Here is a 25,950-nt window from a genome sequence, read left to right as displayed (position 1 = left end):
ATCGCTACCAAAGTATTAAAATTTCCGCCCGGACAGGGACTTGAACCCTGGACCCTTAGGTTAAAAGCCTAATGCTCTACCGACTGAGCTATCCGGGCTCACACGAGCCTGCAAAACCTCACACGATGCACAACTATACATTGACTCATGTCCTTTACTGTTGTGCAATCGCTGCATGGGGCCGTTACTAATAAAACGTCGCCTAAATGCTGCCTACAAGCCTATCGCGCTAAGCTCGTAACACACTATCGAAGACTGCTGGCACACGATGCAACAACAAATTGCACCAGTTGTTACGTCTCATACGTTGGAGCAGAGAATTTACGTGTTTTGTCGACAATCACTGGGCAATTGGAAAATTCACAAGCATTTCGAATGCAATGTTTTCCACGTTTTCGCTCATTTCACGATTCCGTTGAAGACGTTCTTCACCACCTGACACAGAAAAAGGAATGCAGTCGGTAGGATATTTTTAATTCTTTTGCTTCTAAGGGAGTTAGTTGTCTAGTGAGTTCCTCTTATGGCATGCACTAGACAACCACAACAGCTACAGGAGAGAGTCATTTTTGTTGCCAGCGGTAGTTGCATTATCACAAACGCAGGGTAATTCCATTGGCGTCGCATCAAAACGAATACCTGCCGAAACCCGGGATCGAACCAGGGACCTTTAGATCTTCAGTTTAACGCTCTCCCAACTGAGCTATTTCGGCCGACGTTGAAAGCCGCCATTCGCATGTGTTCGTTAACCTCTGCCTCGTTGCCAATTTCACAGTCACCTTCGTCTGATAAGACACAGGGACGCTGAAAGGCGAGCAGCCAATGCAGTGAAGTTCCACACACATTTCTTCTGCTTCCGTCATCGTAACAAGCAAACATGTCGACTCGATTCGTGTAATATTGACTTCGCTGACTTGACGTGACGCCACGCTGACGCTAGAAAACCCGTGCTATATCGAAGCCAGGGGCAACTCGTGTGCAGAGAACGAGACACAAGAAGGAGTGAGCCTCTCCACCATATGAGAGGCAGTATCTAGCAGATACACACGGTAAAACATTCAACTTGCGTTAGCTCATAAATTGCTACACGTCATCGTCTGCAAGCTAAACTGGACACATCTGCACTGCCCAGTGAGGCACCACTTGTACTAACACCTGGTGGACGGCTGTGAGACGAGGAGATGAGCTGCGGCTTCTGGGCGCGACTGTAACGCTGCGCCCTGGATCAAATAACACTGCACATTGCTGGTGACCCACGTGTTTAGTAGTGACACAACTGCTAGGATGCAGCTGAACGTCCGCCCTTTGAGAGCGAGAAAATTTGCGCAGTCGGCAGGACTCGAACCTACGCTCCCAGAGGGAATCTGATTTCAAGTCAGACGCCTTAACCACTCGGCCACGACTGCCGGTGGCGGAAGCGACTCCCGACAAGTGAAACCGCCATCCTTAGACGCAATCTGATGGCAGAAGACGGCGTTGCCTCGCTCTTTCCTGTAGGGTTTCCATTAGCCGTTAAGAAAGTGTATTAATTTTCGCCTAGACAGGGACTTGAACCCAGGACCGTTTGGTGGAAAACCTAACGCTCTACCGACTCAGCTATGCGGGCCCACGCACGAGCATTATCGTACAGCTGCGTGGTGTGCGAGTGATTCGCATTTCGTAATTACTGGCTTATGGCTCCAATGGCGACTTCACCGACTTCCCACTGACGCACCGCTGACGCTAGTTTTCTGTCGTCTTAAAACGATGGACATACCTACAAGCAGCTGCGAGATCTTAAGAAAAGAAACGCTGCACCACTGCTTTTGCCGCACTCGAATGATTGAAATTGCGATTCTTAAAAAGAAAATGAAATGTTCGCTCTGTCCAACACTTTCGAGCACATCTGTGTACTCACGATATCAGCGACGGCTTTCTGCAGTCCCAGCGTCAGTGCGAGGTGAACCGATAGCCACAGTAAGCAGCGGTCGTCGCGAAAACTCAGTATTCTTAAAACGGAAATTTTCGTCTTGTTGAGAATGGCGTCACTGGTTTGCACCCGCATTCGCCCAAGCATGTCACATGTGTGCGAAAATGTTTGCTCCTCTTTACGTAAAACCGCACGCAGCCGGTAGGATTCGAACCTACGCTCCCAGGGGGAATCTGATTTCGAGTCAGACGCCTTAACCACTCGGCCACGACTGCCGTTAGCGCGGTGCTCTCCCGACACATACAACTGCTACCGTTTCAAGCACTGTGGTGTCAGAAAACGGCGTAGCTGCATTATTTTCCGTAGCGTTTCCACCGCTACCAGACGAATCGCTACCAAAGTATTAAAATTTCCGCCCGGACAGGGACTTGAACCCTGGACCCTTAGGTTAAAAGCCTAATGCTCTACCGACTGAGCTATCCGGGCTCACACGAGCCTGCAAAACCTCACACGATGCACAACTATACATTGACTCATGTCCTTTACTGTTGTGCAATCGCTGCATGGGGCCGTTACTAATAAAACGTCGCCTAAATGCTGCCTACAAGCCTATCGCGCTAAGCTCGTAACACACTATCGAAGACTGCTGGCACACGATGCAACAACAAATTGCACCAGTTGTTACGTCTCATACGTTGGAGCAGAGAATTTACGTGTTTTGTCGACAATCACTGGGCAATTGGAAAATTCACAAGCATTTCGAATGCAATGTTTTCCACGTTTTCGCTCATTTCACGATTCCGTTGAAGACGTTCTTCACCACCTGACACAGAAAAAGGAATGCAGTCGGTAGGATATTTTTAATTCTTTTGCTTCTAAGGGAGTTAGTTGTCTAGTGAGTTCCTCTTATGGCATGCACTAGACAACCACAACAGCTACAGGAGAGAGTCATTTTTGTTGCCAGCGGTAGTTGCATTATCACAAACGCAGGGTAATTCCATTGGCGTCGCATCAAAACGAATACCTGCCGAAACCCGGGATCGAACCAGGGACCTTTAGATCTTCAGTTTAACGCTCTCCCAACTGAGCTATTTCGGCCGACGTTGAAAGCCGCCATTCGCATGTGTTCGTTAACCTCTGCCTCGTTGCCAATTTCACAGTCACCTTCGTCTGATAAGACACAGGGACGCTGAAAGGCGAGCAGCCAATGCAGTGAAGTTCCACACACATTTCTTCTGCTTCCGTCATCGTAACAAGCAAACATGTCGACTCGATTCGTGTAATATTGACTTCGCTGACTTGACGTGACGCCACGCTGACGCTAGAAAACCCGTGCTATATCGAAGCCAGGGGCAACTCGTGTGCAGAGAACGAGACACAAGAAGGAGTGAGCCTCTCCACCATATGAGAGGCAGTATCTAGCAGATACACACGGTAAAACATTCAACTTGCGTTAGCTCATAAATTGCTACACGTCATCGTCTGCAAGCTAAACTGGACACATCTGCACTGCCCAGTGAGGCACCACTTGTACTAACACCTGGTGGACGGCTGTGAGACGAGGAGATGAGCTGCGGCTTCTGGGCGCGACTGTAACGCTGCGCCCTGGATCAAATAACACTGCACATTGCTGGTGACCCACGTGTTTAGTAGTGACACAACTGCTAGGATGCAGCTGAACGTCCGCCCTTTGAGAGCGAGAAAATTTGCGCAGTCGGCAGGACTCGAACCTACGCTCCCAGAGGGAATCTGATTTCAAGTCAGACGCCTTAACCACTCGGCCACGACTGCCGGTGGCGGAAGCGACTCCCGACAAGTGAAACCGCCATCCTTAGACGCAATCTGATGGCAGAAGACGGCGTTGCCTCGCTCTTTCCTGTAGGGTTTCCATTAGCCGTTAAGAAAGTGTATTAATTTTCGCCTAGACAGGGACTTGAACCCAGGACCGTTTGGTGGAAAACCTAACGCTCTACCGACTCAGCTATGCGGGCCCACGCACGAGCATTATCGTACAGCTGCGTGGTGTGCGAGTGATTCGCATTTCGTAATTACTGGCTTATGGCTCCAATGGCGACTTCACCGACTTCCCACTGACGCACCGCTGACGCTAGTTTTCTGTCGTCTTAAAACGATGGACATACCTACAAGCAGCTGCGAGATCTTAAGAAAAGAAACGCTGCACCACTGCTTTTGCCGCACTCGAATGATTGAAATTGCGATTCTTAAAAAGAAAATGAAATGTTCGCTCTGTCCAACACTTTCGAGCACATCTGTGTACTCACGATATCAGCGACGGCTTTCTGCAGTCCCAGCGTCAGTGCGAGGTGAACCGATAGCCACAGTAAGCAGCGGTCGTCGCGAAAACTCAGTATTCTTAAAACGGAAATTTTCGTCTTGTTGAGAATGGCGTCACTGGTTTGCACCCGCATTCGCCCAAGCATGTCACATGTGTGCGAAAATGTTTGCTCCTCTTTACGTAAAACCGCACGCAGCCGGTAGGATTCGAACCTACGCTCCCAGGGGGAATCTGATTTCGAGTCAGACGCCTTAACCACTCGGCCACGACTGCCGTTAGCGCGGTGCTCTCCCGACACATACAACTGCTACCGTTTCAAGCACTGTGGTGTCAGAAAACGGCGTAGCTGCATTATTTTCCGTAGCGTTTCCACCGCTACCAGACGAATCGCTACCAAAGTATTAAAATTTCCGCCCGGACAGGGACTTGAACCCTGGACCCTTAGGTTAAAAGCCTAATGCTCTACCGACTGAGCTATCCGGGCTCACACGAGCCTGCAAAACCTCACACGATGCACAACTATACATTGACTCATGTCCTTTACTGTTGTGCAATCGCTGCATGGGGCCGTTACTAATAAAACGTCGCCTAAATGCTGCCTACAAGCCTATCGCGCTAAGCTCGTAACACACTATCGAAGACTGCTGGCACACGATGCAACAACAAATTGCACCAGTTGTTACGTCTCATACGTTGGAGCAGAGAATTTACGTGTTTTGTCGACAATCACTGGGCAATTGGAAAATTCACAAGCATTTCGAATGCAATGTTTTCCACGTTTTCGCTCATTTCACGATTCCGTTGAAGACGTTCTTCACCACCTGACACAGAAAAAGGAATGCAGTCGGTAGGATATTTTTAATTCTTTTGCTTCTAAGGGAGTTAGTTGTCTAGTGAGTTCCTCTTATGGCATGCACTAGACAACCACAACAGCTACAGGAGAGAGTCATTTTTGTTGCCAGCGGTAGTTGCATTATCACAAACGCAGGGTAATTCCATTGGCGTCGCATCAAAACGAATACCTGCCGAAACCCGGGATCGAACCAGGGACCTTTAGATCTTCAGTTTAACGCTCTCCCAACTGAGCTATTTCGGCCGACGTTGAAAGCCGCCATTCGCATGTGTTCGTTAACCTCTGCCTCGTTGCCAATTTCACAGTCACCTTCGTCTGATAAGACACAGGGACGCTGAAAGGCGAGCAGCCAATGCAGTGAAGTTCCACACACATTTCTTCTGCTTCCGTCATCGTAACAAGCAAACATGTCGACTCGATTCGTGTAATATTGACTTCGCTGACTTGACGTGACGCCACGCTGACGCTAGAAAACCCGTGCTATATCGAAGCCAGGGGCAACTCGTGTGCAGAGAACGAGACACAAGAAGGAGTGAGCCTCTCCACCATATGAGAGGCAGTATCTAGCAGATACACACGGTAAAACATTCAACTTGCGTTAGCTCATAAATTGCTACACGTCATCGTCTGCAAGCTAAACTGGACACATCTGCACTGCCCAGTGAGGCACCACTTGTACTAACACCTGGTGGACGGCTGTGAGACGAGGAGATGAGCTGCGGCTTCTGGGCGCGACTGTAACGCTGCGCCCTGGATCAAATAACACTGCACATTGCTGGTGACCCACGTGTTTAGTAGTGACACAACTGCTAGGATGCAGCTGAACGTCCGCCCTTTGAGAGCGAGAAAATTTGCGCAGTCGGCAGGACTCGAACCTACGCTCCCAGAGGGAATCTGATTTCAAGTCAGACGCCTTAACCACTCGGCCACGACTGCCGGTGGCGGAAGCGACTCCCGACAAGTGAAACCGCCATCCTTAGACGCAATCTGATGGCAGAAGACGGCGTTGCCTCGCTCTTTCCTGTAGGGTTTCCATTAGCCGTTAAGAAAGTGTATTAATTTTCGCCTAGACAGGGACTTGAACCCAGGACCGTTTGGTGGAAAACCTAACGCTCTACCGACTCAGCTATGCGGGCCCACGCACGAGCATTATCGTACAGCTGCGTGGTGTGCGAGTGATTCGCATTTCGTAATTACTGGCTTATGGCTCCAATGGCGACTTCACCGACTTCCCACTGACGCACCGCTGACGCTAGTTTTCTGTCGTCTTAAAACGATGGACATACCTACAAGCAGCTGCGAGATCTTAAGAAAAGAAACGCTGCACCACTGCTTTTGCCGCACTCGAATGATTGAAATTGCGATTCTTAAAAAGAAAATGAAATGTTCGCTCTGTCCAACACTTTCGAGCACATCTGTGTACTCACGATATCAGCGACGGCTTTCTGCAGTCCCAGCGTCAGTGCGAGGTGAACCGATAGCCACAGTAAGCAGCGGTCGTCGCGAAAACTCAGTATTCTTAAAACGGAAATTTTCGTCTTGTTGAGAATGGCGTCACTGGTTTGCACCCGCATTCGCCCAAGCATGTCACATGTGTGCGAAAATGTTTGCTCCTCTTTACGTAAAACCGCACGCAGCCGGTAGGATTCGAACCTACGCTCCCAGGGGGAATCTGATTTCGAGTCAGACGCCTTAACCACTCGGCCACGACTGCCGTTAGCGCGGTGCTCTCCCGACACATACAACTGCTACCGTTTCAAGCACTGTGGTGTCAGAAAACGGCGTAGCTGCATTATTTTCCGTAGCGTTTCCACCGCTACCAGACGAATCGCTACCAAAGTATTAAAATTTCCGCCCGGACAGGGACTTGAACCCTGGACCCTTAGGTTAAAAGCCTAATGCTCTACCGACTGAGCTATCCGGGCTCACACGAGCCTGCAAAACCTCACACGATGCACAACTATACATTGACTCATGTCCTTTACTGTTGTGCAATCGCTGCATGGGGCCGTTACTAATAAAACGTCGCCTAAATGCTGCCTACAAGCCTATCGCGCTAAGCTCGTAACACACTATCGAAGACTGCTGGCACACGATGCAACAACAAATTGCACCAGTTGTTACGTCTCATACGTTGGAGCAGAGAATTTACGTGTTTTGTCGACAATCACTGGGCAATTGGAAAATTCACAAGCATTTCGAATGCAATGTTTTCCACGTTTTCGCTCATTTCACGATTCCGTTGAAGACGTTCTTCACCACCTGACACAGAAAAAGGAATGCAGTCGGTAGGATATTTTTAATTCTTTTGCTTCTAAGGGAGTTAGTTGTCTAGTGAGTTCCTCTTATGGCATGCACTAGACAACCACAACAGCTACAGGAGAGAGTCATTTTTGTTGCCAGCGGTAGTTGCATTATCACAAACGCAGGGTAATTCCATTGGCGTCGGATCAAAACGAATACCTGCCGAAACCCGGGATCGAACCAGGGACCTTTAGATCTTCAGTCTAACGCTCTCCCAACTGAGCTATTTCGGCCGACGTTGAAAGCCGCCATTCGCATGTGTTCGTTAACCTTTGCCTCGTTGCCAATTTCACAGTCACCTTCGTCTGATAAGACACAGGGACGCTGAAAGGCGAGCAGCCAATGCAGTGAAGTTCCACACACATTTCTTCTGCTTCCGTCATCGTAACAAGCAAACATGTCGACTCGATTCGTGTAATATTGACTTCGCTGACTTGACGTGACGCCACGCTGACGCTAGAAAACCCGTGCTATATCGAAGCCAGGGGCAACTCGTGTGCAGAGAACGAGACACAAGAAGGAGTGAGCCTCTCCACCATATGAGAGGCAGTATCTAGCAGATACACACGGTAAAACATTCAACTTGCGTTAGCTCATAAATTGCTACACGTCATCGTCTGCAAGCTAAACTGGACACATCTGCACTGCCCAGTGAGGCACCACTTGTACTAACACCTGGTGGACGGCTGTGAGACGAGGAGATGAGCTGCGGCTTCTGGGCGCGACTGTAACGCTGCGCCCTGGATCAAATAACACTGCACATTGCTGGTGACCCACGTGTTTAGTAGTGACACAACTGCTAGGATGCAGCTGAACGTCCGCCCTTTGAGAGCGAGAAAATTTGCGCAGTCGGCAGGACTCGAACCTACGCTCCCAGAGGGAATCTGATTTCAAGTCAGACGCCTTAACCACTCGGCCACGACTGCCGGTGGCGGAAGCGACTCCCGACAAGTGAAACCGCCATCCTTAGACGCAATCTGATGGCAGAAGACGGCGTTGCCTCGCTCTTTCCTGTAGGGTTTCCATTAGCCGTTAAGAAAGTGTATTAATTTTCGCCTAGACAGGGACTTGAACCCAGGACCGTTTGGTGGAAAACCTAACGCTCTACCGACTCAGCTATGCGGGCCCACGCACGAGCATTATCGTACAGCTGCGTGGTGTGCGAGTGATTCGCATTTCGTAATTACTGGCTTATGGCTCCAATGGCGACTTCACCGACTTCCCACTGACGCACCGCTGACGCTAGTTTTCTGTCGTCTTAAAACGATGGACATACCTACAAGCAGCTGCGAGATCTTAAGAAAAGAAACGCTGCACCACTGCTTTTGCCGCACTCGAATGATTGAAATTGCGATTCTTAAAAAGAAAATGAAATGTTCGCTCTGTCCAACACTTTCGAGCACATCTGTGTACTCACGATATCAGCGACGGCTTTCTGCAGTCCCAGCGTCAGTGCGAGGTGAACCGATAGCCACAGTAAGCAGCGGTCGTCGCGAAAACTCAGTATTCTTAAAACGGAAATTTTCGTCTTGTTGAGAATGGCGTCACTGGTTTGCACCCGCATTCGCCCAAGCATGTCACATGTGTGCGAAAATGTTTGCTCCTCTTTACGTAAAACCGCACGCAGCCGGTAGGATTCGAACCTACGCTCCCAGGGGGAATCTGATTTCGAGTCAGACGCCTTAACCACTCGGCCACGACTGCCGTTAGCGCGGTGCTCTCCCGACACATACAACTGCTACCGTTTCAAGCACTGTGGTGTCAGAAAACGGCGTAGCTGCATTATTTTCCGTAGCGTTTCCACCGCTACCAGACGAATCGCTACCAAAGTATTAAAATTTCCGCCCGGACAGGGACTTGAACCCTGGACCCTTAGGTTAAAAGCCTAATGCTCTACCGACTGAGCTATCCGGGCTCACACGAGCCTGCAAAACCTCACACGATGCACAACTATACATTGACTCATGTCCTTTACTGTTGTGCAATCGCTGCATGGGGCCGTTACTAATAAAACGTCGCCTAAATGCTGCCTACAAGCCTATCGCGCTAAGCTCGTAACACACTATCGAAGACTGCTGGCACACGATGCAACAACAAATTGCACCAGTTGTTACGTCTCATACGTTGGAGCAGAGAATTTACGTGTTTTGTCGACAATCACTGGGCAATTGGAAAATTCACAAGCATTTCGAATGCAATGTTTTCCACGTTTTCGCTCATTTCACGATTCCGTTGAAGACGTTCTTCACCACCTGACACAGAAAAAGGAATGCAGTCGGTAGGATATTTTTAATTCTTTTGCTTCTAAGGGAGTTAGTTGTCTAGTGAGTTCCTCTTATGGCATGCACTAGACAACCACAACAGCTACAGGAGAGAGTCATTTTTGTTGCCAGCGGTAGTTGCATTATCACAAACGCAGGGTAATTCCATTGGCGTCGCATCAAAACGAATACCTGCCGAAACCCGGGATCGAACCAGGGACCTTTAGATCTTCAGTCTAACGCTCTCCCAACTGAGCTATTTCGGCCGACGTTGAAAGCCGCCATTCGCATGTGTTCGTTAACCTCTGCCTCGTTGCCAATTTCACAGTCACCTTCGTCTGATAAGACACAGGGACGCTGAAAGGCGAGCAGCCAATGCAGTGAAGTTCCACACACATTTCTTCTGCTTCCGTCATCGTAACAAGCAAACATGTCGACTCGATTCGTGTAATATTGACTTCGCTGACTTGACGTGACGCCACGCTGACGCTAGAAAACCCGTGCTATATCGAAGCCAGGGGCAACTCGTGTGCAGAGAACGAGACACAAGAAGGAGTGAGCCTCTCCACCATATGAGAGGCAGTATCTAGCAGATACACACGGTAAAACATTCAACTGGCGTTAGCTCATAAATTGCTACACGTCATCGTCTGCAAGCTAAACTGGACACATCTGCACTGCCCAGTGAGGCACCACTTGTACTAACACCTGGTGGACGGCTGTGAGACGAGGAGATGAGCTGCGGCTTCTGGGCGCGACTGTAACGCTGCGCCCTGGATCAAATAACACTGCACATTGCTGGTGACCCACGTGTTTAGTAGTGACACAACTGCTAGGATGCAGCTGAACGTCCGCCCTTTGAGAGCGAGAAAATTTGCGCAGTCGGCAGGACTCGAACCTACGCTCCCAGAGGGAATCTGATTTCAAGTCAGACGCCTTAACCACTCGGCCACGACTGCCGGTGGCGGAAGCGACTCCCGACAAGTGAAACCGCCATCCTTAGACGCAATCTGATGGCAGAAGACGGCGTTGCCTCGCTCTTTCCTGTAGGGTTTCCATTAGCCGTTAAGAAAGTGTATTAATTTTCGCCTAGACAGGGACTTGAACCCAGGACCGTTTGGTGGAAAACCTAACGCTCTACCGACTCAGCTATGCGGGCCCACGCACGAGCATTATCGTACAGCTGCGTGGTGTGCGAGTGATTCGCATTTCGTAATTACTGGCTTATGGCTCCAATGGCGACTTCACCGACTTCCCACTGACGCACCGCTGACGCTAGTTTTCTGTCGTCTTAAAACGATGGACATACCTACAAGCAGCTGCGAGATCTTAAGAAAAGAAACGCTGCACCACTGCTTTTGCCGCACTCGAATGATTGAAATTGCGATTCTTAAAAAGAAAATGAAATGTTCGCTCTGTCCAACACTTTCGAGCACATCTGTGTACTCACGATATCAGCGACGGCTTTCTGCAGTCCCAGCGTCAGTGCGAGGTGAACCGATAGCCACAGTAAGCAGCGGTCGTCGCGAAAACTCAGTATTCTTAAAACGGAAATTTTCGTCTTGTTGAGAATGGCGTCACTGGTTTGCACCCGCATTCGCCCAAGCATGTCACATGTGTGCGAAAATGTTTGCTCCTCTTTACGTAAAACCGCACGCAGCCGGTAGGATTCGAACCTACGCTCCCAGGGGGAATCTGATTTCGAGTCAGACGCCTTAACCACTCGGCCACGACTGCCGTTAGCGCGGTGCTCTCCCGACACATACAACTGCTACCGTTTCAAGCACTGTGGTGTCAGAAAACGGCGTAGCTGCATTATTTTCCGTAGCGTTTCCACCGCTACCAGACGAATCGCTACCAAAGTATTAAAATTTCCGCCCGGACAGGGACTTGAACCCTGGACCCTTAGGTTAAAAGCCTAATGCTCTACCGACTGAGCTATCCGGGCTCACACGAGCCTGCAAAACCTCACACGATGCACAACTATACATTGACTCATGTCCTTTACTGTTGTGCAATCGCTGCATGGGGCCGTTACTAATAAAACGTCGCCTAAATGCTGCCTACAAGCCTATCGCGCTAAGCTCGTAACACACTATCGAAGACTGCTGGCACACGATGCAACAACAAATTGCACCAGTTGTTACGTCTCATACGTTGGAGCAGAGAATTTACGTGTTTTGTCGACAATCACTGGGCAATTGGAAAATTCACAAGCATTTCGAATGCAATGTTTTCCACGTTTTCGCTCATTTCACGATTCCGTTGAAGACGTTCTTCACCACCTGACACAGAAAAAGGAATGCAGTCGGTAGGATATTTTTAATTCTTTTGCTTCTAAGGGAGTTAGTTGTCTAGTGAGTTCCTCTTATGGCATGCACTAGACAACCACAACAGCTACAGGAGAGAGTCATTTTTGTTGCCAGCGGTAGTTGCATTATCACAAACGCAGGGTAATTCCATTGGCGTCGCATCAAAACGAATACCTGCCGAAACCCGGGATCGAACCAGGGACCTTTAGATCTTCAGTTTAACGCTCTCCCAACTGAGCTATTTCGGCCGACGTTGAAAGCCGCCATTCGCATGTGTTCGTTAACCTCTGCCTCGTTGCCAATTTCACAGTCACCTTCGTCTGATAAGACACAGGGACGCTGAAAGGCGAGCAGCCAATGCAGTGAAGTTCCACACACATTTCTTCTGCTTCCGTCATCGTAACAAGCAAACATGTCGACTCGATTCGTGTAATATTGACTTCGCTGACTTGACGTGACGCCACGCTGACGCTAGAAAACCCGTGCTATATCGAAGCCAGGGGCAACTCGTGTGCAGAGAACGAGACACAAGAAGGAGTGAGCCTCTCCACCATATGAGAGGCAGTATCTAGCAGATACACACGGTAAAACATTCAACTTGCGTTAGCTCATAAATTGCTACACGTCATCGTCTGCAAGCTAAACTGGACACATCTGCACTGCCCAGTGAGGCACCACTTGTACTAACACCTGGTGGACGGCTGTGAGACGAGGAGATGAGCTGCGGCTTCTGGGCGCGACTGTAACGCTGCGCCCTGGATCAAATAACACTGCACATTGCTGGTGACCCACGTGTTTAGTAGTGACACAACTGCTAGGATGCAGCTGAACGTCCGCCCTTTGAGAGCGAGAAAATTTGCGCAGTCGGCAGGACTCGAACCTACGCTCCCAGAGGGAATCTGATTTCAAGTCAGACGCCTTAACCACTCGGCCACGACTGCCGGTGGCGGAAGCGACTCCCGACAAGTGAAACCGCCATCCTTAGACGCAATCTGATGGCAGAAGACGGCGTTGCCTCGCTCTTTCCTGTAGGGTTTCCATTAGCCGTTAAGAAAGTGTATTAATTTTCGCCTAGACAGGGACTTGAACCCAGGACCGTTTGGTGGAAAACCTAACGCTCTACCGACTCAGCTATGCGGGCCCACGCACGAGCATTATCGTACAGCTGCGTGGTGTGCGAGTGATTCGCATTTCGTAATTACTGGCTTATGGCTCCAATGGCGACTTCACCGACTTCCCACTGACGCACCGCTGACGCTAGTTTTCTGTCGTCTTAAAACGATGGACATACCTACAAGCAGCTGCGAGATCTTAAGAAAAGAAACGCTGCACCACTGCTTTTGCCGCACTCGAATGATTGAAATTGCGATTCTTAAAAAGAAAATGAAATGTTCGCTCTGTCCAACACTTTCGAGCACATCTGTGTACTCACGATATCAGCGACGGCTTTCTGCAGTCCCAGCGTCAGTGCGAGGTGAACCGATAGCCACAGTAAGCAGCGGTCGTCGCGAAAACTCAGTATTCTTAAAACGGAAATTTTCGTCTTGTTGAGAATGGCGTCACTGGTTTGCACCCGCATTCGCCCAAGCATGTCACATGTGTGCGAAAATGTTTGCTCCTCTTTACGTAAAACCGCACGCAGCCGGTAGGATTCGAACCTACGCTCCCAGGGGGAATCTGATTTCGAGTCAGACGCCTTAACCACTCGGCCACGACTGCCGTTAGCGCGGTGCTCTCCCGACACATACAACTGCTACCGTTTCAAGCACTGTGGTGTCAGAAAACGGCGTAGCTGCATTATTTTCCGTAGCGTTTCCACCGCTACCAGACGAATCGCTACCAAAGTATTAAAATTTCCGCCCGGACAGGGACTTGAACCCTGGACCCTTAGGTTAAAAGCCTAATGCTCTACCGACTGAGCTATCCGGGCTCACACGAGCCTGCAAAACCTCACACGATGCACAACTATACATTGACTCATGTCCTTTACTGTTGTGCAATCGCTGCATGGGGCCGTTACTAATAAAACGTCGCCTAAATGCTGCCTACAAGCCTATCGCGCTAAGCTCGTAACACACTATCGAAGACTGCTGGCACACGATGCAACAACAAATTGCACCAGTTGTTACGTCTCATACGTTGGAGCAGAGAATTTACGTGTTTTGTCGACAATCACTGGGCAATTGGAAAATTCACAAGCATTTCGAATGCAATGTTTTCCACGTTTTCGCTCATTTCACGATTCCGTTGAAGACGTTCTTCACCACCTGACACAGAAAAAGGAATGCAGTCGGTAGGATATTTTTAATTCTTTTGCTTCTAAGGGAGTTAGTTGTCTAGTGAGTTCCTCTTATGGCATGCACTAGACAACCACAACAGCTACAGGAGAGAGTCATTTTTGTTGCCAGCGGTAGTTGCATTATCACAAACGCAGGGTAATTCCATTGGCGTCGCATCAAAACGAATACCTGCCGAAACCCGGGATCGAACCAGGGACCTTTAGATCTTCAGTTTAACGCTCTCCCAACTGAGCTATTTCGGCCGACGTTGAAAGCCGCCATTCGCATGTGTTCGTTAACCTCTGCCTCGTTGCCAATTTCACAGTCACCTTCGTCTGATAAGACACAGGGACGCTGAAAGGCGAGCAGCCAATGCAGTGAAGTTCCACACACATTTCTTCTGCTTCCGTCATCGTAACAAGCAAACATGTCGACTCGATTCGTGTAATATTGACTTCGCTGACTTGACGTGACGCCACGCTGACGCTAGAAAACCCGTGCTATATCGAAGCCAGGGGCAACTCGTGTGCAGAGAACGAGACACAAGAAGGAGTGAGCCTCTCCACCATATGAGAGGCAGTATCTAGCAGATACACACGGTAAAACATTCAACTTGCGTTAGCTCATAAATTGCTACACGTCATCGTCTGCAAGCTAAACTGGACACATCTGCACTGCCCAGTGAGGCACCACTTGTACTAACACCTGGTGGACGGCTGTGAGACGAGGAGATGAGCTGCGGCTTCTGGGCGCGACTGTAACGCTGCGCCCTGGATCAAATAACACTGCACATTGCTGGTGACCCACGTGTTTAGTAGTGACACAACTGCTAGGATGCAGCTGAACGTCCGCCCTTTGAGAGCGAGAAAATTTGCGCAGTCGGCAGGACTCGAACCTACGCTCCCAGAGGGAATCTGATTTCAAGTCAGACGCCTTAACCACTCGGCCACGACTGCCGGTGGCGGAAGCGACTCCCGACAAGTGAAACCGCCATCCTTAGACGCAATCTGATGGCAGAAGACGGCGTTGCCTCGCTCTTTCCTGTAGGGTTTCCATTAGCCGTTAAGAAAGTGTATTAATTTTCGCCTAGACAGGGACTTGAACCCAGGACCGTTTGGTGGAAAACCTAACGCTCTACCGACTCAGCTATGCGGGCCCACGCACGAGCATTATCGTACAGCTGCGTGGTGTGCGAGTGATTCGCATTTCGTAATTACTGGCTTATGGCTCCAATGGCGACTTCACCGACTTCCCACTGACGCACCGCTGACGCTAGTTTTCTGTCGTCTTAAAACGATGGACATACCTACAAGCAGCTGCGAGATCTTAAGAAAAGAAACGCTGCACCACTGCTTTTGCCGCACTCGAATGATTGAAATTGCGATTCTTAAAAAGAAAATGAAATGTTCGCTCTGTCCAACACTTTCGAGCACATCTGTGTACTCACGATATCAGCGACGGCTTTCTGCAGTCCCAGCGTCAGTGCGAGGTGAACCGATAGCCACAGTAAGCAGCGGTCGTCGCGAAAACTCAGTATTCTTAAAACGGAAATTTTCGTCTTGTTGAGAATGGCGTCACTGGTTTGCACCCGCATTCGCCCAAGCATGTCACATGTGTGCGAAAATGTTTGCTCCTCTTTACGTAAAACCGCACGCAGCCGGTAGGATTCGAACCTACGCTCCCAGGGGGAATCTGATTTCGAGTCAGACGCCTTAACCACTCGGCCACGACTGCCGTTAGCGCGGTGCTCTCCCGACACATACAACTGCTACCGTTTCAAGCACTGTGGTGTCAGAAAACGGCGTAGCTGCATTATTTTCCGTAGCGTTTCCACCGCTACCAGACGAATCGCTACCAAAGTATTAAAATTTCCGCCCGGACAGGGACTTGAACCCTGGACCCTTAGGTTAAAAGCCTAATGCTCTACCGACTGAGCTATCCGGGCTCACACGAGCCTGCAAAACCTCACACGATGCACAACTATACATTGACTCATGTCCTTTACTGTTGTGCAATCGCTGCATGGGGCCGTTACTAATAAAACGTCGCCTAAATGCTGCCTACAAGCCTATCGCGCTAAGCTCGTAACACACTATCGAAGACTGCTGGCACACGATGCAACAACAAATTGCACCAGTTGTTACGTCTCATACGTTGGAGCAGAGAATTTACGTGTTTTGTCGACAATCACTGGGCAATTGGAAAATTCACAAGCATTTCGAATGCAATGTTTTCCACGTTTTCGCTCATTTCACGATTCCGTTGAAGACGTTCTTCACCACCTGACACAGAAAAAGGAATGCAGTCGGTAGGATATTTTTAATTCTTTTGCTTCTAAGGGAGTTAGTTGTCTAGTGAGTTCCTCTTATGGCATGCACTAGACAACCACAACAGCTACAGGAGAGAGTCATTTTTGTTGCCAGCGGTAGTTGCATTATCACAAACGCAGGGTAATTCCATTGGCGTCGCATCAAAACGAATACCTGCCGAAACCCGGGATCGAACCAGGGACCTTTAGATCTTCAGTTTAACGCTCTCCCAACTGAGCTATTTCGGCCGACGTTGAAAGCCGCCATTCGCATGTGTTCGTTAACCTCTGCCTCGTTGCCAATTTCACAGTCACCTTCGTCTGATAAGACACAGGGACGCTGAAAGGCGAGCAGCCAATGCAGTGAAGTTCCACACACATTTCTTCTGCTTCCGTCATCGTAACAAGCAAACATGTCGACTCGATTCGTGTAATATTGACTTCGCTGACTTGACGTGACGCCACGCTGACGCTAGAAAACCCGTGCTATATCGAAGCCAGGGGCAACTCGTGTGCAGAGAACGAGACACAAGAAGGAGTGAGCCTCTCCACCATAGCAGTATCTAGCAGATACACACGGTAAAACATTCAACTTGCGATAGCTCATAAATTGCTACAGGTCATCGTCTGCAAGCTGAAATGGACACATCTGCACTGCCCAGTGAGGCACCACTTGTACTAACACCTGGTGGACGGCTGTGAGACGAGGAGATGAGCTGCGGCTTCTGGGCGCGACTGTAACGCTGCGCCCTGGATCAAATAACACTGCACATTGCTGCTGACCCACGTGTTTAGTAGTGACGCAACTGCTAGGATGCAGCTGAACGTCCGCCTTTTGAGAGCGAGAAAATTTGCGCAGTCGGCAGGACTCGAACCTACGCTCCCAGAGGGAATCTGATTTCAAGTCAGACGCCTTAACCACTCGGCCACGACTGCCGGTGGCGGAAGCGACTCCCGACAAGTGAAACAGCCATCTTTAGAAGCAATCTGATGGCAGAAGACGGCGTGGCCTCGCTCTTTCCTGTAGGGTTTCCATTAGCCGTTAAGAAAGTGTATTAATTTCGCCTAGACAGGGACTTGAACCCAGGACCCTTTTGTTGAAAACCTAACGCTCTACCGACTCAGCTATGCGGGCCCACGCACGAGCATTATCGTACAGCTGCGTGGTGTGCGAGCGATTCGCATGTCGTAATTACTGGCTTATGGCTCCAATGGCGACTTCACCGACTTCCCACTGACGCACCGCTGACGCTAGTTTTCTGTCGTCTTAAAACGATGGACATACCTCCAAGCAGCTGCGAGATCTTAAGAAAAGAAACGCTGCACCACTGCTTTTGCCGCACTCGAATGATTGAAATTGCGATTCTTAAAAGAAAATGAAATGTTCGCTCTGTCCAACACTTTCGAGCACATCTGTGTACTCACGATATGAGCGACGGCTTTCTGCAGTCCCAGCGTCAGCGCGAGGTGAACCGATAGCCACAGTAAGCAGCGGTCGTCGCGAAAACTCAGTATTCTTAAAACGGAAATTTTCGTCTTGTTGAGAAAGGCGTCACTGGTTTGCACCCGCATTCGCCCAAGCATGTCACATGTGTGCGAAAATGTTTGCTCCTCTTTACGCAAAACCGCACGCAGCCGGTAGGATTCGAACCTACGCTCCCAGGGGGAATCTGATTTCGAGTCAGACGCCTTAACCACTCGGCCACGACTGCCGGTAGCGCGGTGCTCTCCCGACACATGCAACTGCTACCGTTTCAAGCACTGTGGTGTCAGGGAACGGCGTAGCTGCATTATTTTCCGTAGCGTTTCCACCGCTACCAGACGAATCGCTACCACAGTATTAAAATTTCCGCCCGGACAGGGACTTGAACCCTGGACCCTTAGGTTAAAAGCCTAATGCTCTACCGACTGAGCTATCCGGGCTCACACGAGCCTGCAAAACCTCACACGATGCACAACTATACATTGACTCATGTCCTTTACTGTTGTGCAATCGCTGCATGGGGCCGTTACTAATAAAACGTCGCCTAAATGCTGTCTACAAACTTATCGCGCTAAGCTCGTAACACACTATCGAAGACTGCTGGCACACGATGCAACAACAAATTGCACCAGTTGTTACGTCTCATACGTTGGAGCAGAGAATTTACGTGTTTTGTCGACAATCACTGGGCAATTGGAAAATTCACAAGCATTTCGAATGCAATGTTTTCCACGTTTTCGCTCATTTCACGGTTCCGTTGGAGACGTTCTTCACCTCCGGACACAGAAAAAGGAATGCAGTCGGTAGGATATTTTTAATTCTTTTGCTTCTAAGGGAGTTAGTTGTCTAGTGAGTTCCTCTTATGGCATGCACTAGGCAACCACAACAGCTACAGGAGAGAGTCATTTTTGTTGCCAGCGGTAGTTGCATTATCACAAACGCAGGGTAATTCCGTTGGCGTCGCATCAAAACGAATACCTGCCGAAACCCGGGATCGAACCAGGGACCTTTAGATCTTCAGTCTAACGCTCTCCCAACTGAGCTATTTCGGCCGACGTTGAAAGTTGACATTTGCATGTGTTCGTTAACCTCTGCCTCGTTGCCAATTTCACAGTCACCTTCGTCTGATAAGACACAGGGACGCTGAAAGGCGAGCAGCCGATGCAGTGAAGTTCCACACACATTTCTTCTGCTTCCGTCATCGTAACAAGCAAACATGTCGACTCGATTCGTGTAATATTGACTTCGCTGACTTGACGTGACGCCACGCTGACGCTAGAAAACCCGTGCTATATCGAAGCCAGGGGCAACTCGTGTGCAGAGAACGAGACACAAGAAGGAGTGAGCCTCTCCACCATATGAGAGGCAGTATCTAGCAGATACACACGGTAAAACATTCAACTTGCGATAGCTCATAAATTGCTACAGGTCATCGTCTGCAAGCTGAAATGGACACATCTGCACTGCCCAGTGAGGCACCACTTGTACTAACACCTGGTGGACGGCTGTGAGACGAGGAGATGAGCTGCGGCTTCTGGGCGCGACTGTAACGCTGCGCCCTGGATCAAATAACACTGCACATTGCTGCTGACCCACGTGTTTAGTAGTGACGCAACTGCTAGGATGCAGCTGAACGTCCGCCTTTTGAGAGCGAGAAAATTTGCGCAGTCGGCAGGACTCGAACCTACGCTCCCAGAGGGAATCTGATTTCAAGTCAGACGCCTTAACCACTCGGCCACGACTGCCGGTGGCGGAAGCGACTCCCGACAAGTGAAACAGCCATCTTTAGAAGCAATCTGATGGCAGAAGACGGCGTGGCCTCGCTCTTTCCTGTAGGGTTTCCATTAGCCGTTAAGAAAGTGTATTAATTTCGCCTAGACAGGGACTTGAACCCAGGACCCTTTTGTTGAAAACCTAACGCTCTACCGACTCAGCTATGCGGGCCCACGCACGAGCATTATCGTACAGCTGCGTGGTGTGCGAGCGATTCGCATGTCGTAATTACTGGCTTATGGCTCCAATGGCGACTTCACCGACTTCCCACTGACGCACCGCTGACGCTAGTTTTCTGTCGTCTTAAAACGATGGACATACCTCCAAGCAGCTGCGAGATCTTAAGAAAAGAAACGCTGCACCACTGCTTTTGCCGCACTCGAATGATTGAAATTGCGATTCTTAAAAGAAAATGAAATGTTCGCTCTGTCCAACACTTTCGAGCACATCTGTGTACTCACGATATGAGCGACGGCTTTCTGCAGTCCCAGCGTCAGCGCGAGGTGAACCGATAGCCACAGTAAGCAGCGGTCGTCGCGAAAACTCAGTATTCTTAAAACGGAAATTTTCGTCTTGTTGAGAAAGGCGTCACTGGTTTGCACCCGCATTCGCCCAAGCATGTCACATGTGTGCGAAAATGTTTGCTCCTCTTTACGCAAAACCGCACGCAGCCGGTAGGATTCGAACCTACGCTCCCAGGGGGAATCTGATTTCGAGTCAGACGCCTTAACCACTCGGCCACGACTGCCGGTAGCGCGGTGCTCTCCCGACACATGCAACTGCTAACGTTTCAAGCACTGTGGTGTCAGGGAACGGCGTAGCTGCATTATTTTCCGTAGCGTTTCCACCGCTACCAGACGAATCGCTACCACAGTATTAAAATTTCCGCCCGGACAGGGACTTGAACCCTGGACCCTTAGGTTAAAAGCCTAATGCTCTACCGACTGAGCTATCCGGGCTCACACGAGCCTGCAAAACCTCACACGATGCACAACTATACATTGACTCATGTCCTTTACTGTTGTGCAATCGCTGCATGGGGCCGTTACTAATAAAACGTCGCCTAAATGCTGTCTACAAACTTATCGCGCTAAGCTCGTAACACACTATCGAAGACTGCTGGCACACGATGCAACAACAAATTGCACCAGTTGTTACGTCTCATACGTTGGAGCAGAGAATTTACGTGTTTTGTCGACAATCACTGGGCAATTGGAAAATTCACAAGCATTTCGAATGCAATGTTTTCCACGTTTTCGCTCATTTCACGGTTCCGTTGGAGACGTTCTTCACCTCCGGACACAGAAAAAGGAATGCAGTCGGTAGGATATTTTTAATTCTTTTGCTTCTAAGGGAGTTAGTTGTCTAGTGAGTTCCTCTTATGGCATGCACTAGGCAACCACAACAGCTACAGGAGAGAGTCATTTTTGTTGCCAGCGGTAGTTGCATTATCACAAACGCAGGGTAATTCCGTTGGCGTCGCATCAAAACGAATACCTGCCGAAACCCGGGATCGAACCAGGGACCTTTAGATCTTCAGTCTAACGCTCTCCCAACTGAGCTATTTCGGCCGACGTTGAAAGTTGACATTTGCATGTGTTCGTTAACCTCTGCCTCGTTGCCAATTTCACAGTCACCTTCGTCTGATAAGACACAGGGACGCTGAAAGGCGAGCAGCCGATGCAGTGAAGTTCCACACACATTTCTTCTGCTTCCGTCATCGTAACAAGCAAACATGTCGACTCGATTCGTGTAATATTGACTTCGCTGACTTGACGTGACGCCACGCTGACGCTAGAAAACCAGTGCTATATCGAAGCCAGGGGCAACTCGTGTGCAGAGAACGAGACACAAGAAGGAGTGAGCCTCTCCACCATATGAGAGGCAGTATCTAGCAGATACACACGGTAAAACATTCAACTTGCGATAGCTCATAAATTGCTACAGGTCATCGTCTGCAAGCTGAAATGGACACATCTGCACTGCCCAGTGAGGCACCACTTGTACTAACACCTGGTGGACGGCTGTGAGACGAGGAGATGAGCTGCGGCTTCTGGGCGCGACTGTAACGCTGCGCCCTGGATCAAATAACACTGCACATTGCTGCTGACCCACGTGTTTAGTAGTGACGCAACTGCTAGGATGCAGCTGAACGTCCGCCTTTTGAGAGCGAGAAAATTTGCGCAGTCGGCAGGACTCGAACCTACGCTCCCAGAGGGAATCTGATTTCAAGTCAGACGCCTTAACCACTCGGCCACGACTGCCGGTGGCGGAAGCGACTCCCGACAAGTGAAACAGCCATCTTTAGAAGCAATCTGATGGCAGAAGACGGCGTGGCCTCGCTCTTTCCTGTAGGGTTTCCATTAGCCGTTAAGAAAGTGTATTAATTTCGCCTAGACAGGGACTTGAACCCAGGACCCTTTTGTTGAAAACCTAACGCTCTACCGACTCAGCTATGCGGGCCCACGCACGAGCATTATCGTACAGCTGCGTGGTGTGCGAGCGATTCGCATGTCGTAATTACTGGCTTATGGCTCCAATGGCGACTTCACCGACTTCCCACTGACGCACCGCTGACGCTAGTTTTCTGTCGTCTTAAAACGATGGACATACCTCCAAGCAGCTGCGAGATCTTAAGAAAAGAAACGCTGCACCACTGCTTTTGCCGCACTCGAATGATTGAAATTGCGATTCTTAAAAGAAAATGAAATGTTCGCTCTGTCCAACACTTTCGAGCACATCTGTGTACTCACGATATGAGCGACGGCTTTCTGCAGTCCCAGCGTCAGCGCGAGGTGAACCGATAGCCACAGTAAGCAGCGGTCGTCGCGAAAACTCAGTATTCTTAAAACGGAAATTTTCGTCTTGTTGAGAAAGGCGTCACTGGTTTGCACCCGCATTCGCCCAAGCATGTCACATGTGTGCGAAAATGTTTGCTCCTCTTTACGCAAAACCGCACGCAGCCGGTAGGATTCGAACCTACGCTCCCAGGGGGAATCTGATTTCGAGTCAGACGCCTTAACCACTCGGCCACGACTGCCGGTAGCGCGGTGCTCTCCCGACACATGCAACTGCTAACGTTTCAAGCACTGTGGTGTCAGGGAACGGCGTAGCTGCATTATTTTCCGTAGCGTTTCCACCGCTACCAGACGAATCGCTACCACAGTATTAAAATTTCCGCCCGGACAGGGACTTGAACCCTGGACCCTTAGGTTAAAAGCCTAATGCTCTACCGACTGAGCTATCCGGGCTCACACGAGCCTGCAAAACCTCACACGATGCACAACTATACATTGACTCATGTCCTTTACTGTTGTGCAATCGCTGCATGGGGCCGTTACTAATAAAACGTCGCCTAAATGCTGTCTACAAACTTATCGCGCTAAGCTCGTAACACACTATCGAAGACTGCTGGCACACGATGCAACAACAAATTGCACCAGTTGTTACGTCTCATACGTTGGAGCAGAGAATTTACGTGTTTTGTCGACAATCACTGGGCAATTGGAAAATTCACAAGCATTTCGAATGCAATGTTTTCCACGTTTTCGCTCATTTCACGGTTCCGTTGGAGACGTTCTTCACCTCCGGACACAGAAAAAGGAATGCAGTCGGTAGGATATTTTTAATTCTTTTGCTTCTAAGGGAGTTAGTTGTCTAGTGAGTTCCTCTTATGGCATGCACTAGGCAACCACAACAGCTACAGGAGAGAGTCATTTTTGTTGCCAGCGGTAGTTGCATTATCACAAACGCAGGGTAATTCCGTTGGCGTCGCATCAAAACGAATACCTGCCGAAACCCGGGATCGAACCAGGGACCTTTAGATCTTCAGTCTAACGCTCTCCCAACTGAGCTATTTCGGCCGACGTTGAAAGTTGACATTTGCATGTGTTCGTTAACCTCTGCCTCGTTGCCAATTTCACAGTCACCTTCGTCTGATAAGACACAGGGACGCTGAAAGGCGAGCAGCCGATGCAGTGAAGTTCCACACACATTTCTTCTGCTTCCGTCATCGTAACAAGCAAACATGTCGACTCGATTCGTGTAATATTGACTTCGCTGACTTGACGTGACGCCACGCTGACGCTAGAAAACCAGTGCTATATCGAAGCCAGGGGCAACTCGTGTGCAGAGAACGAGACACAAGAAGGAGTGAGCCTCTCCACCATATGAGAGGCAGTATCTAGCAGATACACACGGTAAAACATTCAACTTGCGATAGCTCATAAATTGCTACAGGTCATCGTCTGCAAGCTGAAATGGACACATCTGCACTGCCCAGTGAGGCACCACTTGTACTAACACCTGGTGGACGGCTGTGAGACGAGGAGATGAGCTGCGGCTTCTGGGCGCGACTGTAACGCTGCGCCCTGGATCAAATAACACTGCACATTGCTGCTGACCCACGTGTTTAGTAGTGACGCAACTGCTAGGATGCAGCTGAACGTCCGCCTTTTGAGAGCGAGAAAATTTGCGCAGTCGGCAGGACTCGAACCTACGCTCCCAGAGGGAATCTGATTTCAAGTCAGACGCCTTAACCACTCGGCCACGACTGCCGGTGGCGGAAGCGACTCCCGACAAGTGAAACAGCCATCTTTAGAAGCAATCTGATGGCAGAAGACGGCGTGGCCTCGCTCTTTCCTGTAGGGTTTCCATTAGCCGTTAAGAAAGTGTATTAATTTCGCCTAGACAGGGACTTGAACCCAGGACCCTTTTGTTGAAAACCTAACGCTCTACCGACTCAGCTATGCGGGCCCACGCACGAGCATTATCGTACAGCTGCGTGGTGTGCGAGCGATTCGCATGTCGTAATTACTGGCTTATGGCTCCAATGGCGACTTCACCGACTTCCCACTGACGCACCGCTGACGCTAGTTTTCTGTCGTCTTAAAACGATGGACATACCTCCAAGCAGCTGCGAGATCTTAAGAAAAGAAACGCTGCACCACTGCTTTTGCCGCACTCGAATGATTGAAATTGCGATTCTTAAAAGAAAATGAAATGTTCGCTCTGTCCAACACTTTCGAGCACATCTGTGTACTCACGATATGAGCGACGGCTTTCTGCAGTCCCAGCGTCAGCGCGAGGTGAACCGATAGCCACAGTAAGCAGCGGTCGTCGCGAAAACTCAGTATTCTTAAAACGGAAATTTTCGTCTTGTTGAGAAAGGCGTCACTGGTTTGCACCCGCATTCGCCCAAGCATGTCACATGTGTGCGAAAATGTTTGCTCCTCTTTACGCAAAACCGCACGCAGCCGGTAGGATTCGAACCTACGCTCCCAGGGGGAATCTGATTTCGAGTCAGACGCCTTAACCACTCGGCCACGACTGCCGGTAGCGCGGTGCTCTCCCGACACATGCAACTGCTAACGTTTCAAGCACTGTGGTGTCAGGGAACGGCGTAGCTGCATTATTTTCCGTAGCGTTTCCACCGCTACCAGACGAATCGCTACCACAGTATTAAAATTTCCGCCCGGACAGGGACTTGAACCCTGGACCCTTAGGTTAAAAGCCTAATGCTCTACCGACTGAGCTATCCGGGCTCACACGAGCCTGCAAAACCTCACACGATGCACAACTATACATTGACTCATGTCCTTTACTGTTGTGCAATCGCTGCATGGGGCCGTTACTAATAAAACGTCGCCTAAATGCTGTCTACAAACTTATCGCGCTAAGCTCGTAACACACTATCGAAGACTGCTGGCACACGATGCAACAACAAATTGCACCAGTTGTTACGTCTCATACGTTGGAGCAGAGAATTTACGTGTTTTGTCGACAATCACTGGGCAATTGGAAAATTCACAAGCATTTCGAATGCAATGTTTTCCACGTTTTCGCTCATTTCACGGTTCCGTTGGAGACGTTCTTCACCTCCGGACACAGAAAAAGGAATGCAGTCGGTAGGATATTTTTAATTCTTTTGCTTCTAAGGGAGTTAGTTGTCTAGTGAGTTCCTCTTATGGCATGCACTAGGCAACCACAACAGCTACAGGAGAGAGTCATTTTTGTTGCCAGCGGTAGTTGCATTATCACAAACGCAGGGTAATTCCGTTGGCGTCGCATCAAAACGAATACCTGCCGAAACCCGGGATCGAACCAGGGACCTTTAGATCTTCAGTCTAACGCTCTCCCAACTGAGCTATTTCGGCCGACGTTGAAAGTTGACATT

At 49.6% G+C, this 25,950-nt stretch overlaps 46 non-coding genes across 46 annotated transcripts; all 46 read right to left on the bottom strand.

Moving 5' to 3' along the window:
* Nucleotides 1–25: 25 nt before the first annotated feature.
* Nucleotides 26–98, bottom strand: Trnak-uuu (transfer RNA lysine (anticodon UUU)). The gene has a single exon. It is a non-coding gene; the product is annotated as a tRNA-Lys (tRNA).
* Nucleotides 99–637: 539 nt separating this feature from the next.
* Trnaf-gaa (transfer RNA phenylalanine (anticodon GAA)) lies at nucleotides 638–710 on the bottom strand. Its single transcript has one exon. It is a non-coding gene; the product is annotated as a tRNA-Phe (tRNA).
* Nucleotides 711–1,321: 611 nt separating this feature from the next.
* Trnas-uga (transfer RNA serine (anticodon UGA)) lies at nucleotides 1,322–1,403 on the bottom strand. The gene has a single exon. It is a non-coding gene; the product is annotated as a tRNA-Ser (tRNA).
* Nucleotides 1,404–2,099: 696 nt separating this feature from the next.
* On the bottom strand, nucleotides 2,100–2,181 carry Trnas-cga (transfer RNA serine (anticodon CGA)). Its single transcript has one exon. It is a non-coding gene; the product is annotated as a tRNA-Ser (tRNA).
* Nucleotides 2,182–2,319: 138 nt separating this feature from the next.
* Nucleotides 2,320–2,392, bottom strand: Trnak-uuu (transfer RNA lysine (anticodon UUU)). The gene has a single exon. It is a non-coding gene; the product is annotated as a tRNA-Lys (tRNA).
* A 539-nt stretch (nucleotides 2,393–2,931) lies between these two features.
* On the bottom strand, nucleotides 2,932–3,004 carry Trnaf-gaa (transfer RNA phenylalanine (anticodon GAA)). Its single transcript has one exon. It is a non-coding gene; the product is annotated as a tRNA-Phe (tRNA).
* A 611-nt stretch (nucleotides 3,005–3,615) lies between these two features.
* Trnas-uga (transfer RNA serine (anticodon UGA)) lies at nucleotides 3,616–3,697 on the bottom strand. Its single transcript has one exon. It is a non-coding gene; the product is annotated as a tRNA-Ser (tRNA).
* A 696-nt stretch (nucleotides 3,698–4,393) lies between these two features.
* Trnas-cga (transfer RNA serine (anticodon CGA)) lies at nucleotides 4,394–4,475 on the bottom strand. The gene has a single exon. It is a non-coding gene; the product is annotated as a tRNA-Ser (tRNA).
* A 138-nt stretch (nucleotides 4,476–4,613) lies between these two features.
* On the bottom strand, nucleotides 4,614–4,686 carry Trnak-uuu (transfer RNA lysine (anticodon UUU)). Its single transcript has one exon. It is a non-coding gene; the product is annotated as a tRNA-Lys (tRNA).
* Nucleotides 4,687–5,225: 539 nt separating this feature from the next.
* Nucleotides 5,226–5,298, bottom strand: Trnaf-gaa (transfer RNA phenylalanine (anticodon GAA)). Its single transcript has one exon. It is a non-coding gene; the product is annotated as a tRNA-Phe (tRNA).
* A 611-nt stretch (nucleotides 5,299–5,909) lies between these two features.
* Nucleotides 5,910–5,991, bottom strand: Trnas-uga (transfer RNA serine (anticodon UGA)). Its single transcript has one exon. It is a non-coding gene; the product is annotated as a tRNA-Ser (tRNA).
* A 696-nt stretch (nucleotides 5,992–6,687) lies between these two features.
* On the bottom strand, nucleotides 6,688–6,769 carry Trnas-cga (transfer RNA serine (anticodon CGA)). The gene has a single exon. It is a non-coding gene; the product is annotated as a tRNA-Ser (tRNA).
* A 138-nt stretch (nucleotides 6,770–6,907) lies between these two features.
* Trnak-uuu (transfer RNA lysine (anticodon UUU)) lies at nucleotides 6,908–6,980 on the bottom strand. Its single transcript has one exon. It is a non-coding gene; the product is annotated as a tRNA-Lys (tRNA).
* A 539-nt stretch (nucleotides 6,981–7,519) lies between these two features.
* Trnaf-gaa (transfer RNA phenylalanine (anticodon GAA)) lies at nucleotides 7,520–7,592 on the bottom strand. The gene has a single exon. It is a non-coding gene; the product is annotated as a tRNA-Phe (tRNA).
* Nucleotides 7,593–8,203: 611 nt separating this feature from the next.
* On the bottom strand, nucleotides 8,204–8,285 carry Trnas-uga (transfer RNA serine (anticodon UGA)). The gene has a single exon. It is a non-coding gene; the product is annotated as a tRNA-Ser (tRNA).
* A 696-nt stretch (nucleotides 8,286–8,981) lies between these two features.
* Trnas-cga (transfer RNA serine (anticodon CGA)) lies at nucleotides 8,982–9,063 on the bottom strand. The gene has a single exon. It is a non-coding gene; the product is annotated as a tRNA-Ser (tRNA).
* Nucleotides 9,064–9,201: 138 nt separating this feature from the next.
* Nucleotides 9,202–9,274, bottom strand: Trnak-uuu (transfer RNA lysine (anticodon UUU)). Its single transcript has one exon. It is a non-coding gene; the product is annotated as a tRNA-Lys (tRNA).
* Nucleotides 9,275–9,813: 539 nt separating this feature from the next.
* Nucleotides 9,814–9,886, bottom strand: Trnaf-gaa (transfer RNA phenylalanine (anticodon GAA)). The gene has a single exon. It is a non-coding gene; the product is annotated as a tRNA-Phe (tRNA).
* A 611-nt stretch (nucleotides 9,887–10,497) lies between these two features.
* Trnas-uga (transfer RNA serine (anticodon UGA)) lies at nucleotides 10,498–10,579 on the bottom strand. Its single transcript has one exon. It is a non-coding gene; the product is annotated as a tRNA-Ser (tRNA).
* Nucleotides 10,580–11,275: 696 nt separating this feature from the next.
* Nucleotides 11,276–11,357, bottom strand: Trnas-cga (transfer RNA serine (anticodon CGA)). Its single transcript has one exon. It is a non-coding gene; the product is annotated as a tRNA-Ser (tRNA).
* Nucleotides 11,358–11,495: 138 nt separating this feature from the next.
* Trnak-uuu (transfer RNA lysine (anticodon UUU)) lies at nucleotides 11,496–11,568 on the bottom strand. Its single transcript has one exon. It is a non-coding gene; the product is annotated as a tRNA-Lys (tRNA).
* Nucleotides 11,569–12,107: 539 nt separating this feature from the next.
* Trnaf-gaa (transfer RNA phenylalanine (anticodon GAA)) lies at nucleotides 12,108–12,180 on the bottom strand. Its single transcript has one exon. It is a non-coding gene; the product is annotated as a tRNA-Phe (tRNA).
* Nucleotides 12,181–12,791: 611 nt separating this feature from the next.
* On the bottom strand, nucleotides 12,792–12,873 carry Trnas-uga (transfer RNA serine (anticodon UGA)). Its single transcript has one exon. It is a non-coding gene; the product is annotated as a tRNA-Ser (tRNA).
* A 696-nt stretch (nucleotides 12,874–13,569) lies between these two features.
* Trnas-cga (transfer RNA serine (anticodon CGA)) lies at nucleotides 13,570–13,651 on the bottom strand. The gene has a single exon. It is a non-coding gene; the product is annotated as a tRNA-Ser (tRNA).
* A 138-nt stretch (nucleotides 13,652–13,789) lies between these two features.
* Trnak-uuu (transfer RNA lysine (anticodon UUU)) lies at nucleotides 13,790–13,862 on the bottom strand. The gene has a single exon. It is a non-coding gene; the product is annotated as a tRNA-Lys (tRNA).
* Nucleotides 13,863–14,401: 539 nt separating this feature from the next.
* Trnaf-gaa (transfer RNA phenylalanine (anticodon GAA)) lies at nucleotides 14,402–14,474 on the bottom strand. The gene has a single exon. It is a non-coding gene; the product is annotated as a tRNA-Phe (tRNA).
* Nucleotides 14,475–15,085: 611 nt separating this feature from the next.
* On the bottom strand, nucleotides 15,086–15,167 carry Trnas-uga (transfer RNA serine (anticodon UGA)). Its single transcript has one exon. It is a non-coding gene; the product is annotated as a tRNA-Ser (tRNA).
* Nucleotides 15,168–15,863: 696 nt separating this feature from the next.
* Nucleotides 15,864–15,945, bottom strand: Trnas-cga (transfer RNA serine (anticodon CGA)). Its single transcript has one exon. It is a non-coding gene; the product is annotated as a tRNA-Ser (tRNA).
* Nucleotides 15,946–16,083: 138 nt separating this feature from the next.
* Nucleotides 16,084–16,156, bottom strand: Trnak-uuu (transfer RNA lysine (anticodon UUU)). Its single transcript has one exon. It is a non-coding gene; the product is annotated as a tRNA-Lys (tRNA).
* Nucleotides 16,157–16,695: 539 nt separating this feature from the next.
* Nucleotides 16,696–16,768, bottom strand: Trnaf-gaa (transfer RNA phenylalanine (anticodon GAA)). Its single transcript has one exon. It is a non-coding gene; the product is annotated as a tRNA-Phe (tRNA).
* A 605-nt stretch (nucleotides 16,769–17,373) lies between these two features.
* Nucleotides 17,374–17,455, bottom strand: Trnas-uga (transfer RNA serine (anticodon UGA)). Its single transcript has one exon. It is a non-coding gene; the product is annotated as a tRNA-Ser (tRNA).
* Nucleotides 17,456–18,149: 694 nt separating this feature from the next.
* On the bottom strand, nucleotides 18,150–18,231 carry Trnas-cga (transfer RNA serine (anticodon CGA)). The gene has a single exon. It is a non-coding gene; the product is annotated as a tRNA-Ser (tRNA).
* Nucleotides 18,232–18,369: 138 nt separating this feature from the next.
* On the bottom strand, nucleotides 18,370–18,442 carry Trnak-uuu (transfer RNA lysine (anticodon UUU)). The gene has a single exon. It is a non-coding gene; the product is annotated as a tRNA-Lys (tRNA).
* A 539-nt stretch (nucleotides 18,443–18,981) lies between these two features.
* Nucleotides 18,982–19,054, bottom strand: Trnaf-gaa (transfer RNA phenylalanine (anticodon GAA)). Its single transcript has one exon. It is a non-coding gene; the product is annotated as a tRNA-Phe (tRNA).
* A 611-nt stretch (nucleotides 19,055–19,665) lies between these two features.
* Nucleotides 19,666–19,747, bottom strand: Trnas-uga (transfer RNA serine (anticodon UGA)). Its single transcript has one exon. It is a non-coding gene; the product is annotated as a tRNA-Ser (tRNA).
* Nucleotides 19,748–20,441: 694 nt separating this feature from the next.
* On the bottom strand, nucleotides 20,442–20,523 carry Trnas-cga (transfer RNA serine (anticodon CGA)). Its single transcript has one exon. It is a non-coding gene; the product is annotated as a tRNA-Ser (tRNA).
* A 138-nt stretch (nucleotides 20,524–20,661) lies between these two features.
* Nucleotides 20,662–20,734, bottom strand: Trnak-uuu (transfer RNA lysine (anticodon UUU)). Its single transcript has one exon. It is a non-coding gene; the product is annotated as a tRNA-Lys (tRNA).
* A 539-nt stretch (nucleotides 20,735–21,273) lies between these two features.
* Nucleotides 21,274–21,346, bottom strand: Trnaf-gaa (transfer RNA phenylalanine (anticodon GAA)). The gene has a single exon. It is a non-coding gene; the product is annotated as a tRNA-Phe (tRNA).
* Nucleotides 21,347–21,957: 611 nt separating this feature from the next.
* Nucleotides 21,958–22,039, bottom strand: Trnas-uga (transfer RNA serine (anticodon UGA)). Its single transcript has one exon. It is a non-coding gene; the product is annotated as a tRNA-Ser (tRNA).
* A 694-nt stretch (nucleotides 22,040–22,733) lies between these two features.
* Trnas-cga (transfer RNA serine (anticodon CGA)) lies at nucleotides 22,734–22,815 on the bottom strand. The gene has a single exon. It is a non-coding gene; the product is annotated as a tRNA-Ser (tRNA).
* Nucleotides 22,816–22,953: 138 nt separating this feature from the next.
* Nucleotides 22,954–23,026, bottom strand: Trnak-uuu (transfer RNA lysine (anticodon UUU)). The gene has a single exon. It is a non-coding gene; the product is annotated as a tRNA-Lys (tRNA).
* A 539-nt stretch (nucleotides 23,027–23,565) lies between these two features.
* On the bottom strand, nucleotides 23,566–23,638 carry Trnaf-gaa (transfer RNA phenylalanine (anticodon GAA)). Its single transcript has one exon. It is a non-coding gene; the product is annotated as a tRNA-Phe (tRNA).
* Nucleotides 23,639–24,249: 611 nt separating this feature from the next.
* On the bottom strand, nucleotides 24,250–24,331 carry Trnas-uga (transfer RNA serine (anticodon UGA)). The gene has a single exon. It is a non-coding gene; the product is annotated as a tRNA-Ser (tRNA).
* Nucleotides 24,332–25,025: 694 nt separating this feature from the next.
* On the bottom strand, nucleotides 25,026–25,107 carry Trnas-cga (transfer RNA serine (anticodon CGA)). The gene has a single exon. It is a non-coding gene; the product is annotated as a tRNA-Ser (tRNA).
* A 138-nt stretch (nucleotides 25,108–25,245) lies between these two features.
* Trnak-uuu (transfer RNA lysine (anticodon UUU)) lies at nucleotides 25,246–25,318 on the bottom strand. The gene has a single exon. It is a non-coding gene; the product is annotated as a tRNA-Lys (tRNA).
* Nucleotides 25,319–25,857: 539 nt separating this feature from the next.
* On the bottom strand, nucleotides 25,858–25,930 carry Trnaf-gaa (transfer RNA phenylalanine (anticodon GAA)). Its single transcript has one exon. It is a non-coding gene; the product is annotated as a tRNA-Phe (tRNA).
* Nucleotides 25,931–25,950: the final 20 nt, after the last annotated feature.

The sequence above is a fragment of the Schistocerca cancellata genome, unplaced genomic scaffold (genome assembly GCF_023864275.1).
Source record: "Schistocerca cancellata isolate TAMUIC-IGC-003103 unplaced genomic scaffold, iqSchCanc2.1 HiC_scaffold_357, whole genome shotgun sequence".
NCBI classification, from domain to species: domain Eukaryota; kingdom Metazoa; phylum Arthropoda; class Insecta; order Orthoptera; family Acrididae; genus Schistocerca; species Schistocerca cancellata.
Note: the sequence above shows the minus strand (reverse complement) of the source record. Positions and strands in the feature narration are given on the sequence as shown.